At 40.9% G+C, this 15,361-nt stretch overlaps 1 long non-coding RNA gene across 1 annotated transcript; it reads right to left on the bottom strand.

The window, feature by feature from the left end:
* Positions 1–1,969: 1,969 nt before the first annotated feature.
* LOC116034008 lies at positions 1,970–14,653 on the bottom strand. Its single transcript, XR_004100952.1, has 3 exons — positions 14,643–14,653; positions 12,742–12,751; positions 1,970–2,049 (listed from the first exon to the last, which is right to left on the bottom strand). It is a non-coding gene; the product is annotated as an uncharacterized LOC116034008 (long non-coding RNA).
* Positions 14,654–15,361: the final 708 nt, after the last annotated feature.

Below are 15,361 nucleotides of genomic sequence, written 5' to 3'. Positions count from 1 at the left end.
AGTCATTATGGGAAGTTTTACAAGTAAAGGGTTTGGCAGGTCAAATTATGTTGAAGACAACAAGCACCAAACACAGCAGGAAGCCAACCATGAAAAGGAGCTGTGTAGGACAAGTATAATAGTATATAAGTATAGGCTAGTTGACAGGGGGGCTAACTGGTATGACAGCTTGAAATGCCACATTCTTCTGCAATGAACTCACACACGCCGCACACATGCACGCACGCACTTACACACAGACAGACACACACACACACACACACACACACACACACACACACACACACACACACACAGTGTTAGTGGGTTTTAGATAAAGTAAAAAAAATGTAAATATTTACCATGCAGAAAGGAATGGGGATGACAGACATTTAGGTATTTTGTAGGTGCAAATGCACCAACCCCAATGCACTCTCTCTTTGTCTCTCTACATACAACCCACTTCATGTTATACTCTAGTAGAGACTATTAGACACTGATGATTGTTCTGTGGCAGGTAGATGAGAAAAGTGCTTTTCTTAGCAGCCAACTAGAAATAGCAGCTTAAAGCATCTGTCACCTACAGTCCAGCTGCAGCAGGCACATGGGCAGCAGTTACAGACATACATGAACATACCAGAGGGCCTTGAATTATGGTTACTTTTATAAAATGATGTGGTTTTGTCTGATTTATTTGACTCATTTTCTCCACACATCCCAAAGGCAGGCCACCTTGGTCTTTAGCTGTACTAACTAAAGGCAAAATAAATTAATAACAGCTGACACAACTGCACAACAGAGTGTTTTACCATAATGGTGGAGAAGCACAAGCACTGCATACAAACCGGAGAGAAGAGCTCCAGAAATGCATTCCAGAAAAGTTAGAGCTTAATTGGCAAACAAGGTGTATGACTCAATATCTCTCAATCTGAATTCATGCATGTCCTAATAAACCCAATTATTGTTTTACATCAGCCGTAGAGTGTTTTTTGTGTTCCTTTTGTCATGGCCTGTCAACATTTGTTTAACTGTAGAGGACTCTAAAGTGTTGTGACAGATCGTCATCCCAGCTTTCACGTCAACAGAGAGGGACAGGAGAAATGGAGAGAGAGAAAGTGGGATTTTTTTCTATTCCAATTAGTAACAAATAAGCATTTACAATTTCGGGGGGGGGGGGGGGATTACATGTTTTACCACCATTACCATAGACAAGAACATTGCAGACATTTTTGTAGAACACAATGATCATTTGTAAAATAACACTAGTTCCTCTATCCAGCAAGGCTCCATATTAGTTATACCACGTTAATACCATGTGATTTCCCACAGATGAGCCAATATATATATATATATATATATATATATATATATATATATATATATATAAATAAAACTTGCGTGCAAATTAATTAATGTAATGTGGAACTAATGTAATGCGGAACTACAGTTAGATACGCAGGTTCTTTAGGGACACCTAATCTGTAGCCCCGCCTTAGCTCTGAAGCTGATTGGCGCGCTGCCTATGTATGTAGCCGATCTCTGCCTATGTATGCAGTTTTAATGAGTCAGAGATAGCAGCACTAAAGGGTCTTATACACTAGACGCAGCCCAGCTGGCGCGTGCAAATGTGACGTCATGGGATCGCCGTGACTATTTATACCCGCGCTGGTGCTCACGACACTAGTTGCAGTCTTCTCCTGAACAGAGGTGGCGCTAATGAGCAAAGGCTACAGACGTTGCTCTTTCTACGGACTGGAAGAAGAAGAAAACGGCAGAACTGGCAGCAGCATTGCCGTCAATGCTTCGATTTGATTCAATGACCTACTTCGTCGGATCAAGCCTTTCATTCACCATAAAAGAACTCATCTTAACCTAGTAAGTTTACAAGAGAGACTTGCAGTCACTGTGAGAGTCCTGGTATCCGGTTGTCGGCGAACCCGTTCAGGCCTTCCGTTTCCGCTTTGTCGCGCGGCGCTGAAAAAAAAAGAGCCGTGCACGACGGCAGGATGTTACGTCATTTTAACGTCACGATGGCGCGCGCCACCTTGGATGCGTCTAGTGTAAAACACGCTTAAGGACGAGTATGGCGAGTGGTGGCATCCCACAAGAGTTAGAGAACCAGTCAGTTACAGTAGTACAGGCAAGAGAGTGGTGGATAAGACTGCTGTTGTAGATTAGTGGTACTTTTCCAGTGTCGCGGCGCTGAACCGTAACGTTAGTTGGGACAGACGCCTTGTTTCTTTAGGCTAACTATATTAGCTTTAGCCAGGCAGGGAGCAGCTTTCTGCGGTGAAAAATGGCCGGGAGACGTTGTGAGAAAGTTGCATTAATTAGGTAATTTAGTTCGTCTTTGCAGAGAACAGAGATGCTGTATTTTTTGTTTTATAGCTGATTGTCTTATTTTGTTTACAAGTTACAGATGGAGTCTGGAGAAGATTTGGGGTACTTATTGTTTACATCATACTTTACACACTTAAGGCTGTTGCAGCTAGCTCAGGGGAGAGACTGTATGACACTAGGTGGTACAGTTGGAGACATCAGTGTTTCCCACTCATAGACTAATGTGTGGCGGTTATAATTTTTTTTTTAAACGCTATTTAAAACACGTTCTTCTGCATTTCCTTTCCCTGCTCTCCTCCGTCTCTCTGTCACTTGTGTCTTGCTCACATACACACACACACAGCTCCTCCCACCGTGCGGTGTTTGGTGTGTTTAGCCTCCAATATGCCTTCCAGGCAGCGCGGCAATGGTTATGTCAAAGAAGTTATGTTAGTGTTAAGGTGAGGGTTAGCTGCCTGTAAGGCGACATTGGAGGCTTAAAACACCATTGAGCCCACCGTGTACACAGCGTATGTCTCCATAAAGGAGAGAAGACGGCTGGCGAAATTCACAAGTTCACTAAAGGTTGGTATCTATCTTGTGAACACCTTTACACAATCACACATTCACAATCACCGACCCGACTCCTAGCAAACAAGCGATTGCGCCTGCTTTAGAAAGTTAACTATTCGCAAGTTTGCGGTAAAACAGTTGGGTTGTCGAGGTCAAAACACTATATAGCAGCTGTGAATCAAATGAACGTATAATAAATAATGTTATGTCATTTTTTACTCTGACACCCCCCCGCCACAAATTGCTTTCGAATCTGTGGCAAACACTGGACGTTGCACAATAAAAAAAAAAAAAAAATTGCCTTCTGCATTTTTGTTTTGCTTGTCTCTCCATTGTACCGAACTCGTACCGAACCGTGATGTCTGAACCGAGGTATGAACCGAACTGTGACTTCTGTGTAACGTTCCACCCCACCCCGTTTCACCCCTACCATTTAACAGTTTTTTTCATGATAAAGATGAGCAGTTGGTGTGCAGCTCATTTTGTATACAAGACAAAATTGCAGCTATTGTTTCAAAATGTGGCAGGCAGGACTCATAAAAAAGGAATCCCGCCAGCTTGGCAACACAGCAGATACACACATAAACACACCCCACCCCCAACACACAATCACGTTCATAGTGTTTTCTGCTTCCATGTGCACTTACACATATTCAATAATATAATAATATGCTTAAGAAAGTATTTTCTGGTGCCTGCATTTGTCCACTAGTGTCCATGAAAGACAAAACTGAAGTGAAGGCGGTGGACAAAAGGACTGAGATGGAAAGTGTGGGTTAGAGGAAGGTTGTGGGGGGGGTCTTATTGTATTAGAGTAACAAGGACTTCAAACTGGCCCCTCCTTTAGATGCACTTACAGAGAATCACTGGGCGAGTGTCAGGGCCTCCTTCAGTCGCTGACCCCCTGCACACCTCATTAAACCCCTAACTTTGTTAACACACACATATGCACACATACATTAATGCCCACATAAACACACACACACACACACACACACACACACACACACACACACATACACACACATCATACACACAGTGCCCTGTGCCTCCACCCCCCATGGTGCCCCTGGCCCACGGCATTGCCATATGTCCACCACGCAGGCCCTGGCAGCTCCTCACTGCTTTGTACTCTCTACACACTTCAACCTACTGCAACATGTGAGAAAGACCCTGCAGAACGACTGGCAGGCAACTACCAAACACCCCAGGCTTATGTGAAAGATGGTGATTCAGCTGATCCCACTGTTGCCTTACAGAAATACTGTTCAATTGGTATAGACATAATTGAGCACAATCTGATGTAACAGTTATCCACTGAAAACCCTGTTTCATTACAGTTTTGGCAGTTTTTTCACTTAATGGATGACACATTCCCTTTTGAGTTGGGACATTTCTGCAAGCTCTTATTTTCTCACTCATTTTGTGTGTGCTGTGGAAAGTATTTATAAAGTTCTTTGATGTATTCTACATAAAAATTTCAAACCCTGAAAATGACCTTGTTTTACTTAGAGAGAAATCAATGCACACAAAGTGGATTATTACCGCTTGAAGCCTTGGTAATGTGTAACCTGCTGCCTCTCACTGAGCCACTTCTATTACTGCCCTCTAATGTTATATGTTACACCTTATGTGCAAGTTGCACTCAGTGAGAATCACCACCGCAGTAGTCTCATACCTCCGCAGCAGGATAATCATTTGACAGTGTTGATTTTCTATCATCTAGGTCATGGCAACCATTGACAAGAGTCCAGTGTATTCTTGTCACTCAGGATCTTGTTTCAAAGTGTAATGAAGTAACTTTTTTAACAGTAACTTCATTCTACTTAAAACCCTGTGATCAGTTCAGGGTTAATGGTTAAAATCCAGGGATCCGTTATCCAAAGAAATGGTGCCAGCATTATATTAATTCATTATTTACCAAATGACCGTAACATTTCAAATTGCAGATACAATATCAATACATGCATGGCTTGCAAAAATGCGGTTTGTTTTGATACGAAAAGTGTTAAAATTAACATGAGAGGAAATGATCTGATGTTGCAAATCATGGCTTGTATGTTACAAAGTTGTAAAGTATCAGAGAAAATTTGGATACCAAGATACCACAGGGTTACACAGGTACCACTTGATTTGGCTACACACAAGGATTTGAGAAAGTAACACTCACTTTGGCTGTTATCTTCTTTTTATGCAATAGGATGGGTATTTTTACATTGGCTTTGTGTGTTGTAGAAACATTTGAGTATTACTCTGAAATAAACCCATCAGATCAGTTAGACAATCTGCCTTGTGGAGTGTTAATCAAAGATGAAAGAGAACAGAAATAAAGTGATGAACAAAGAACCCCTCCAGCTCTATGTTGTTAGACTTTTTCACAGAGATAGGAACTAATACGCTAACTGTAAACATTTTGACAGCAGAGTCAATATGACCATGTCAAAAAAGACATATACAGTACAAGCATGATTTAACAAAAAAAATGTATATACTGACATACATGAATAAATCTGAGATTGAAAACTAATTCCCGCCCATAAATAGTGATAAGAACAACATGCTGACAAAACATAGAGCAGAGTTTTGAGGCAGAAAAGATGTTCAAAAAGAGAGATGATAAGGGGAAAGGCAGGATTAAGTGAACAATGAAGATGGGTCTCCCTCCCTCCCCTTCACAGCGCTGCTCTGTCCTCTTGCAAACCAGCCTGGCGAGTTGCTAGAACAGGTAGAGCCGGCAGAGTGACTCAGCACCAGGCACTGGGACGTGACCCAGATCCACCACTGCTGTGCATTTCTGATTGAGAAGTGTCAGATAAAGCAGGTCAGGACCTGCCATCACTTCAAACTATTACTGACATTCAGAGGGAACAAAGGAACAGCTTCTCTGGCACTACTTAGCAAGACAGCCAACTCAGCTGATGCTCAGGGGAGAGCAGAGAGGGAGTGAGGTAGGAGGAGAGCAGCACTGTGTATGTGTGTGTGTGTGTGTGTGTGTGTGTGTGTGTGTGTGTGTGTGTGTGTGTGTAACACAGTTAACCTCCCAGAAAGGTTCCCAATAAGTTTCTTTCCAAAAAATAACAATGAGTTATCCTTAATAATTTTGCTGTACAACTACAAGATCAAGCTGCTGACTTTCTCCTGACCCTTACAGAATTGCTTATTGAGGCTTAAGGAGAAGGATAGGATTACACGAGTGCATGTGCAAAAGAAAAGAAGTGGGAATGCAGCATTACACACAGCGTGCCGTGCATACATTGCATGTATGTACTTTGTAAATTCACACTAATATGATATTACAGCTAATTAACCTTCTTAAATGTTAACAAGATCTTACTGTATTGTGGAAAACTCTACAAAGTTCTTTTATTCAGAGCAGTAGACGCAGCCTGCTGCAGAACATGGAATGTAAAACACTCTTTTGAGATGAGACGTCCTGTGTTTTTCTTCAAAGTGTGCCTGTAAGAGGGGAAGGGGGAGGCTTGTTGAGGGAGACTGAGGGCAGGCATAGATTGCAGAGAGCAGAGGTGGATAGACAACTCAAGTTACTGTTACTTGAGGGTTTCTCATGTTGAAATCAACTCACAAAAGAACAAAAGTGTCTCTTTTGAAGACAACTGTGAGATGGCCACATATGCTCACTATGAAAGGGCCAATGTGGCATCCTGATCATAATATTTTGTAAGGAATAGTTCCACATTTTGAGAAATAAACTGCTTTCTTTTCACAAGTTAGATGAGAAATCGATGCCACTTTCATGTCTGCATGGTAATTATGAAGCCATATCAAGCAGCCGGTTAGCTTAGCTTAGCATAAAGACTGGAAACAAGGAGAAACTGCTAGCGTGGCTCTGTCTGACAGTAACAAAATCTGCCTACCAGCACCAGTAAAATACAGCAAGTACGGCATGCCAAAATTGTAGTAGGAAGTCTGTAAACTTTGATGGTTGTTTACAACTAGTCAAAGTATGTTTCCCCATCAATTATTGCTTCCCCTTAACGGACCTGATGGGATTACATTTGACTGAAATTGTACCTTGTACTATTAATGTGACAAAAAAATGGATTGATTGGTTGATTAATTGATTGACAGTTTGTGTAATAGTTTTATTGTTTGTTTTATTCCAAATACGTTTGACTGATCTGTGGGTTTGTTTACAACATGATCATTTGATTTATTTTTAGCGTTGTTGCTGCGTTTCAAGATCTCAGCAATTAATCTGTTGGGACAAAGGATGGACAAACCAAAAAAAAAAAAAGATCCAAATTAATATAAACCAGAATTATCCTTAAAAGAAATAGTTTGACATTTTTGGGAAATACACTTATTTGCTTTCTTGCAGAGGGTTAGATGAGAAGATTGATACCACTCTTATAATTGTACAGTAAATATAAAGGTACAGCCAGCAGCCGGTTAGCTTAGCTTAACATAAGGGGAAACAGCTAGCCTGGCTCTGTTTAGTAAGTAGTAAAACCCGCCCAACTAGATATATCTAGCTCACTAGTTGACACATTTTATCATTTTATCTATTCATACAAATTACAAATGCAACAAGTTATGTTTTTTTCAGGGACAATATATGCTGGACTATTTCTTGGCCAGGAACAGTAACATCCCAAAATAGATTCCAAAATGTCAAACTATTACTTAAACTCTGTAATATCCATCTTTTCCAGAAGTTGCTGAATACAACACCTCATAACACATCAACATATGTTAAAATACATGACTGATTTAAGCCGTTTGTAAGATGATATTTCTTAAACAGCTGAATAAAACTGAATGTGTGTGTGTGTGTGTGTGTGTGCGTGCGTGCGTGTGTGTCTGTCTGTCTGTATTAGATAATATTCTTACAGCCACAGATATCTTCCCCAAGAGCTCTGCCAGGCCTCAGTCTCCTAACATGGCAGTGCAATCCTCCACTTGAATCTGATTGCACCACACACCCCCTGCTGTCTAATGAGAGGATTAGACACTAAATATTTGTTACGATCCCCTGTCTCCTCCTCCTCCACTCTGTCAGGCACACTGCTGTGTTTATCGGTCTCTGTGGTTCAATAGAGTATCTACTGGCCTGCTGACACATGCAAAGCACAAACATTCACGCACGCGCAAATACAACCTTGAAATGTCTACATACATACACACACACACACACACACACACACACACACACACACACACACACACACACACACACACACACACACACACACACACACACACACACACATACACACACACACATAAACTCATGTACACACTAACACAAACCCAGGCTACCCACAGCAGAGAAGATTTTAGGCTCCAAATGTTTTGGTTTTGAACATGCTGTAAATAGAGGTGCCTCTGTTTTCCCCTCACTAGCTGGTGGTTCTCCATGGTGTGTTGTGAGTGTGTATGAACCTAGCAGGATATGAGGATGATCAGCACCATCCTTCCAGTTTGTCGATAAAAGACATAAAGCTGAATCAAACCTGCCAGTATAATTACAGGCAGGAATCTGAAGAATGCTGTGATCTGAACTGAGCCTGACACCAAGTACAGGGCCCCATGCAGCTGATTTACCCACTCCCAGAGTGTGTGGGTGTATGTGGGAGATTTTGACCTTGGTGTTAGTGGGTGCCATTTGTTATAAATGACACCTTTTCCACAGTTTTCCGGGCATCATGTATCATACCAATCGATCACTAACTTTGCCTGATATTTAAGCAGATTTTTGGAGACTGCTCCTGCAGTAGTGGAGTTGCATCACTCTAAAAGAAAATGTACAACCCACTTTCTCACTGTACACTCCGAGCCAACGAGCTCCAGTTTGTGTACGCATGTGTTCCTGAGGTTTACCATATAGAGCCTGCGGTGTGCTGTTCTCTCTCCTTCATCCAGAACAGAAAGAGGCCATGTCACTTATCTGAGGAATTCACCCTGAACATCTCCTCTTCATAAACACTCCCCTGTGGAGCTCATCCCTCGCTCACAGTCTCTTTCTTTCACACACATATACACACCCCTCTGGATCTGTGCTTTATGAATAGCAGAAAGTAAAAGCTATACAAGAGGGTGTATTAACTCAAACAATATCCATCATGCAAACCCTACACAACCACAATCACCACCTGGAACTTCCATAGTACTGCCCACATTGCTGACATAGTTCTCTGTCTCTGTTTTCAGTGTCGTGGCTTCACCGAACAGGTGGTCCTCATTAATGCATGTCTTGAAAAATGAGTCGAGACAAAGAGTAACACGTGCAAGCGTCTCTCGTGATGGTGTTCGTGATGTTCATGTTGGTGGAGTTTGGTGGCATATCTGCAGAAATTCCTTACCGACCAGTATAAACATCACACACATTTACAGGAAGTGACAATAGTTTGTTGAGGTAAGGGCATTGTTAGTTAGTCTCTACCTCACAAGGGCAGATGAGTATCTGACAAAAGCATAAACACACACATAGACATGGTGGCACAAAGGAAGGTTGTGTTTTACTCCAAAATGGAATTCCGACCGCCTCGTTTCCGACTGATCTCAGCGATGATGAGAATGTCAGAGTACGACGACAGAGATAAGAATGGCACCTGGAGAATGTACTCTGAAGCACATTCATGTACTTCTGAAGGAAATGATATGCTAGAAATGAGCAAACATACTGACATACAAGACTGTTGTAGACCTTTCTACACAGCTATGTTAAAGATAGGAAGATATGAGAATCATGCTGAATGTCTGAAATGTAAACACTTGTATATTGCTAAATTCGGACCAAGAAGTTAGGAAGATTGCAGACTAATCATATGAATATTCTGCATACTGTATATCAGAGTGGCTGCCTGTGTCCTGCGAGTATATGTGTACTGTGCTCCATTCTGTGCATACACTGATGTGTGTGCTTGTAAGTGAGCATTTTAGTAATGTAACGTGATACTCATAGGTCTCGCAGGGACTGAATCTCTGACCCCATCTGGAGATGTTGACTTCCAGACTCTCTAAAGGCCCGGCTGCTAATGGAACATGAATCCAGATGAATGGATGGTAGATGTGTACAGACAATAAACCCATTAATCCCCCAAGCCTCCACCAATGTCATCCCATATAAAATACTAAACAATAAGAGAAGATGGTTAATCAAAGAGTTTGAAGGAGGTGTATGACACCGAAAGATATTCCTGAATCAATGTCAAAGGTTTAGGGCATAATGTGGATTAGATTTGATGTGATTAGACCTTTTCAAAGCAGATATTTTGACTTTTCATAGCAGGAAACAGGTGATAGTAATAATACTAACAATGGCTCTGTTCCAGTGTCCCAGTAAGCCATGACAGTAAGCCATAATGCACATTACCAGGGACACTAAAACTGAAGCAGCTAAATGGAATTCAGCCATCCTTAACTTTATTACCTGTGATTTTCTTACTGTGTACATTCAGAAAGTGTCAAAGGCCTATAATCCCACAATGTTTTAATCCTCAACTGGTCAAAGAAATGTTGGCAGGAGCCTCAAAAACATTGTTTTTTTCTGCCTCCGTCCTGTTTTGACTCATTCATAATATCAGCGCACTCTATCATAATCATGCAGTCACATTACATCATTGTTACCTTGTGTGGCCCGCATGTCCGATACATTGTGCAGTTGCCCATTTTACACGCACAGATGCACATTGCACAAACACACACACGTTTGGGTTAGTTATGCGGAAGTATAGTTGTTAGGATGTTTACCTTTTGTCACAGCATTGCCTGTGAATAAATCTATGACAAGTTTAGCACAGACACATATGTTATCTGACAATTCTTATATTAACAATCATTAGTATCTGTTTTATACTGTATTTAGATGGCCGTCAGTAAAGGAAAAGTATGAGTTGTTTTCTCACCTCAGCTCCAGAAACGTTTGTCTTCAAATAGCAGATTATTTAGATGACGACAACAAGCTGAGAAAATTAATCATACAGTGTACAGATAAACAACTTTCTGTGTCGTTACTGACGGCTGAGACGACTGAGTCCCACTGTAAACTGTTTGTTTTGCTAAACTTGAAAAGCAGCACAGCACTCTCTTCCTTGCTTGCTTGTATGCATGCATGTGTTGTGTATACTGTATATTGCATTGCATTCCGTATTTCTAATGAATATAACAAGGAGAGAGGTGGATTGGTCTTCAAATACCTTCCAGTTTTGGCAGAGGTCATAGTCATATCTCCTCCTCAATCAGTAGATTGGATACCAACTGTCCTATGTGTCTGTGTGTTATACATGAACTCATTAACAATGCAAGCATACTATAACCATTAAGGTCTGGCAGCTGGGACAGCTCCACCCTCACAGACTCTTGCTGGCTTAAACTGCACCGCTGTTAACTGCATATTTCATAAAGCATATAGACCACTTCTATAAGCTGTAATGTGCAGTACAGTGTAACATGCACAGTGTTACTAATTTATTACTAATGTACTTTAATTCTCACTCACTCAGGCAAATTATTTGTATGGTTTTAATGTAAATGGTTTTACAGTCCTCTACATCTTGGTAATAAGGAAACACAACTGTTGCTATTGCATTGTTCGTGTCTTTCCTTCATTTCCACAAGGATCTGTATGTATTGTACATATACATTCCTCAGTCACAGCTCCATCTGTTTGTAGGAAGAATAGAGAGGCCCTCAGCAGACCCCTGAGAGGTTTAAAGTATGCCGGCCTCCTGCAGTCTCCAAGCAAGCACTGAATACTCCACTCTGCTCTGGCAGGCCGGTTTTAATTCAGCCTGGGCCTCATGAAGAGGTGAACTAGTTGGACCCCAGCCAGGTAAATGGCTCAAACTAACAGCCATGAGCCATCAGAAAACATCACTCTCAACCTCCTCATGCCTTTGCCTCTCGCTGCCTTCAGTGTAAAATGCAACCTTTTATCCAATGACAGGGTGTGACAAGGGGACATACAGCCCTCGTCCGTGAGGGAGATATGAGCAGCAGTCTGCCACCTTTACTGTGCAATTTCCATCATTTCCCTAAGATGACTCATCCAGTTCCCTCCCTCTTTTTCTCTCCTGTTATTGCTTAAAGCTTCCAGTGAGAATAATCGTTGGCAGTGTGGCCCTTCTGCAGGCCGTGCTTCTTGATTTACTGATTGATTTTAGCAATAGAGATCAATAAGACCAGCCCCTCCTCCCAAATAACCCCAAACACACACACACACACACACACACACACACACACACACACACACACACACACACACACACACACACACACACACACACACACACACACACACACACACACACACACACACACACACACACACACACACACACACATTCTATTGTTGGACCTCTCCTGTGGCTTTAAGATAAAGCAGTTGATAATGCATGGATGCAACAGAGAAGTTCCAAGAGTCCATATACAGTATGTGCATTGAAGTGTGGAAAAGGTGAATTTCCATCTTGTTTCTATTAGCTGTATTTTCACTCTTGTTTCATAGTAAAACAGATTTTGAAGTAAATCTAGAAATCATATGTATTGTTAGTTGTCACCTGTTTCTTACAATGGCATATTTGGTTGACGAATCAGTGAGTTGGTTTGGTTGTAGTGTGATTGGCATTATCTGAAGTAAAAGATTACAGAGCAGTGGATAATAATCTCTCCTGAAAGCAGCTACAATCATATGTTTTATCATTACAATGTATCAAATGATACATCGATTCTCCTACAGAGAATTGTCATCTGAATCTACAGTTTTATAGTGAGTTTCAACTTATTGTTTTTTTGCAGCTACAGTCCTATTTGGTCTGGTATGACCAGTAGGATGTGGTTAATATTAGCAAATCTGCCATGTAATAGACAAGTGACAAGTAATTGACATTACTGAGTCAGTTTGTGGACTTTATAACTCCTCTCTACTTCTGTTGCACTATATCTTAGCATTTTACCATTATGCCATGCTTCTGCTGTTCAGCAAGAGACATACATAGGCTCACTTTAACACAAAAATGGGTTTGGCCATAAGGCCCTAATTCACATTATTGGTTTGAATCAACCGTTTGCTGCAGACTGTGTTGCTTGTTCAGGAGATCTTGTGACCCCCAAGAGAAACATGGTAATTTATGAACTGAAGGTACTGTGTAGTGGTTGTGTGCTTTATAAGCCCTGAAATTATGACCTGCAGGCATGCGATAGCCATGGGGCTAACTAAGAAAATATCACTTTTGGTGCATGTTCCGATCAAGCAAAATAATACACAATAAAACATGTCAGGTCGGCACAGCAGGAACTGAGATAGGAAAGAAAAGCCATAATCAAAGGATATAGACCTGATCAATTTGAAATGAATAAATCAATTCAGTATTCAGGTTTCGTCTATGTTTTATTAGAAAAGCAAGGCCACTCTTTTTAAAGTTCAAATGTGTGATTAAGTGTTTAATTTGTCAATTAGTTCTAAGAGGAAAATAGTAACCGCATGCTAACATACCATGAACCTGCTGCTTACTAAACCATTATCACTTGCCTAATTATTACATTATACAGACACATTTTCTGTTTTTGTGGAATGTATTTAAGCATGACTAATCCACCGAAAGGTATTTAAAAAATACAATTCCAGTTCTTTTTAAAACCATCAAGACAAAAGGAACAATCAGATGGTGACTAAAAAACAAATATGTCAGTTTGCTTTGTTAGCCCTACTGCAACAAAGGACCGTTTGTTGTACCTACTGTACTGATTTTGGTGTATGTGACGGTGCATGTGACGGTGGAAAAAGCAGGTATTTTACTTATTTGGGAACAGTCTGTGAGAGCCGTGTGGAGACAATCCCAGCCTGCTGTTTTTAATCAGAGAACAGCCCTTTTAACCTTTTTAGAACTAATCATGTTTGGGTGTCCTCTCTCTTTATGTCCTCTATCAAAATATACCATTTGCTTTAGTACTTGACTTTGTTTACCATATAAACACTTGAGGAGAAATAGGCCCAAATATGTTTGGATAAGACCTCCTTGGCCTGTTTGTTTCTGTTATCTCGTCAGTAACCATTCTTACAAGAGTGGGGGTTAGAGAGACACACCCGTCACTGTAAGGACTGTGATAGTGAAGCAGATACAGTGCAATGGCTGAAGCCATCCTGGTGTGTTTAAAATGGTCAGCACTGAATGTTATATGTTAGGATGTTGACACAGCTGTATACAAATTGGTGGATGCACAATAATCAAAGTTTGACCTTGTGCCCCTTCTGCACTCTGCAGTGTCTTTGAGGCACAGAGGTAGTAGATGTTGAATAGGATAAAAAGGGAACCAAATGAGATTCAGGATTTAGGAGTATGAAGGGGGGCTTAAAAGCAATTCAGAAGTTTGCTTCAACACACCCAAAGAAAAAACGCTATAGAAAGAACAGCTGATTACTGACACACAATATTAGAACAATTAAACTCAACTTAAGAGACAGAAAGAGCTTCCTTCATAGATGTCTCATGCATCTACGGGATAAAATGACCAATAACACACTTTGTTCAAATAATGTAAAGGTTTAGTTTGTTTTAAGGGAAACCCTATTCCCTCTGTGTTGTCTTTATTTAGGAGATACACAGACAGAACTGTGAGAAAGAAAAAAAAAAAAAAAAACCTGGCCGGATTGGAACTGTACAACAGAGGTAATGGCTACAGAGGCAAATGAACACTTATTCTACATCTGATACTCATTATTTACAGTATTTGACTAAATTAAAGTTATTTAGTAGGTTGCATCTCTAACTTTGTTTGGTTTGGCTTATTAAACCTGGCACTGCGACTACACGATAATCTTAAGAGGCAGTGGGTGGATGGATGGCAACATGTTATTCTTTTAGGCAGTGGACAACACTCTTCATTTAGGAAATGGCCAGAGTACTTCTTGGCAACCTGCTCTATCCTTTCTCAGACGAAGGGTGGGAGTGTGAGTGTGTTTATGAGAATATGAGAAAGATCGCTGCATGGGGAAAGCTGGGAGGGATGAAAGGAAAAGATCTGCTGAGGGCAAATTTTCATTCTGCCAAAGTCTGGGGGAAAAAACGTCACCCTGCGCAACAGTTACATCACAATGACCCCCTCGTAACATAATTCTCTCTTTCTCAGGAGTCTGTGCTGCCTCATACTCATTAAAAAGACTAACGTACTCTACACTTTAAGGCATCTCAAGACAGCGATTGTAAAACAACCTATTGGTTAATAAGTAACATTGCAAGTGTTTTGTTAACATACCACAGCTGAATACGTCAAATGCAGTCTGTATCCAATGGTCAGTGTTCAGGAATTGGTCAATGAACAGGTATGTTAAATAAACTTGGGACTACATGTTGATCTATGAATAGTAAAACATGCCAGGGTGCCCTCTGGTGTTGGATAGAATAATACCATCAACTCCAGACAAAACTCATCATGGGGACAAATCACATTACAAGCTTCCCAAGAAGCTCTAAATAACTGTGTAATCCTTGTTTCAACATTTGTACAAGTCAACATGTGACGGCCGCTT

Source organism: Sander lucioperca, chromosome 3, assembly GCF_008315115.2.
Source record: "Sander lucioperca isolate FBNREF2018 chromosome 3, SLUC_FBN_1.2, whole genome shotgun sequence".
Lineage (NCBI taxonomy): Eukaryota > Metazoa > Chordata > Actinopteri > Perciformes > Percidae > Sander > Sander lucioperca.
The sequence above is the reverse complement of the archived record's forward strand: the minus strand, read 5'-3'. Positions and strand labels throughout refer to the sequence as shown.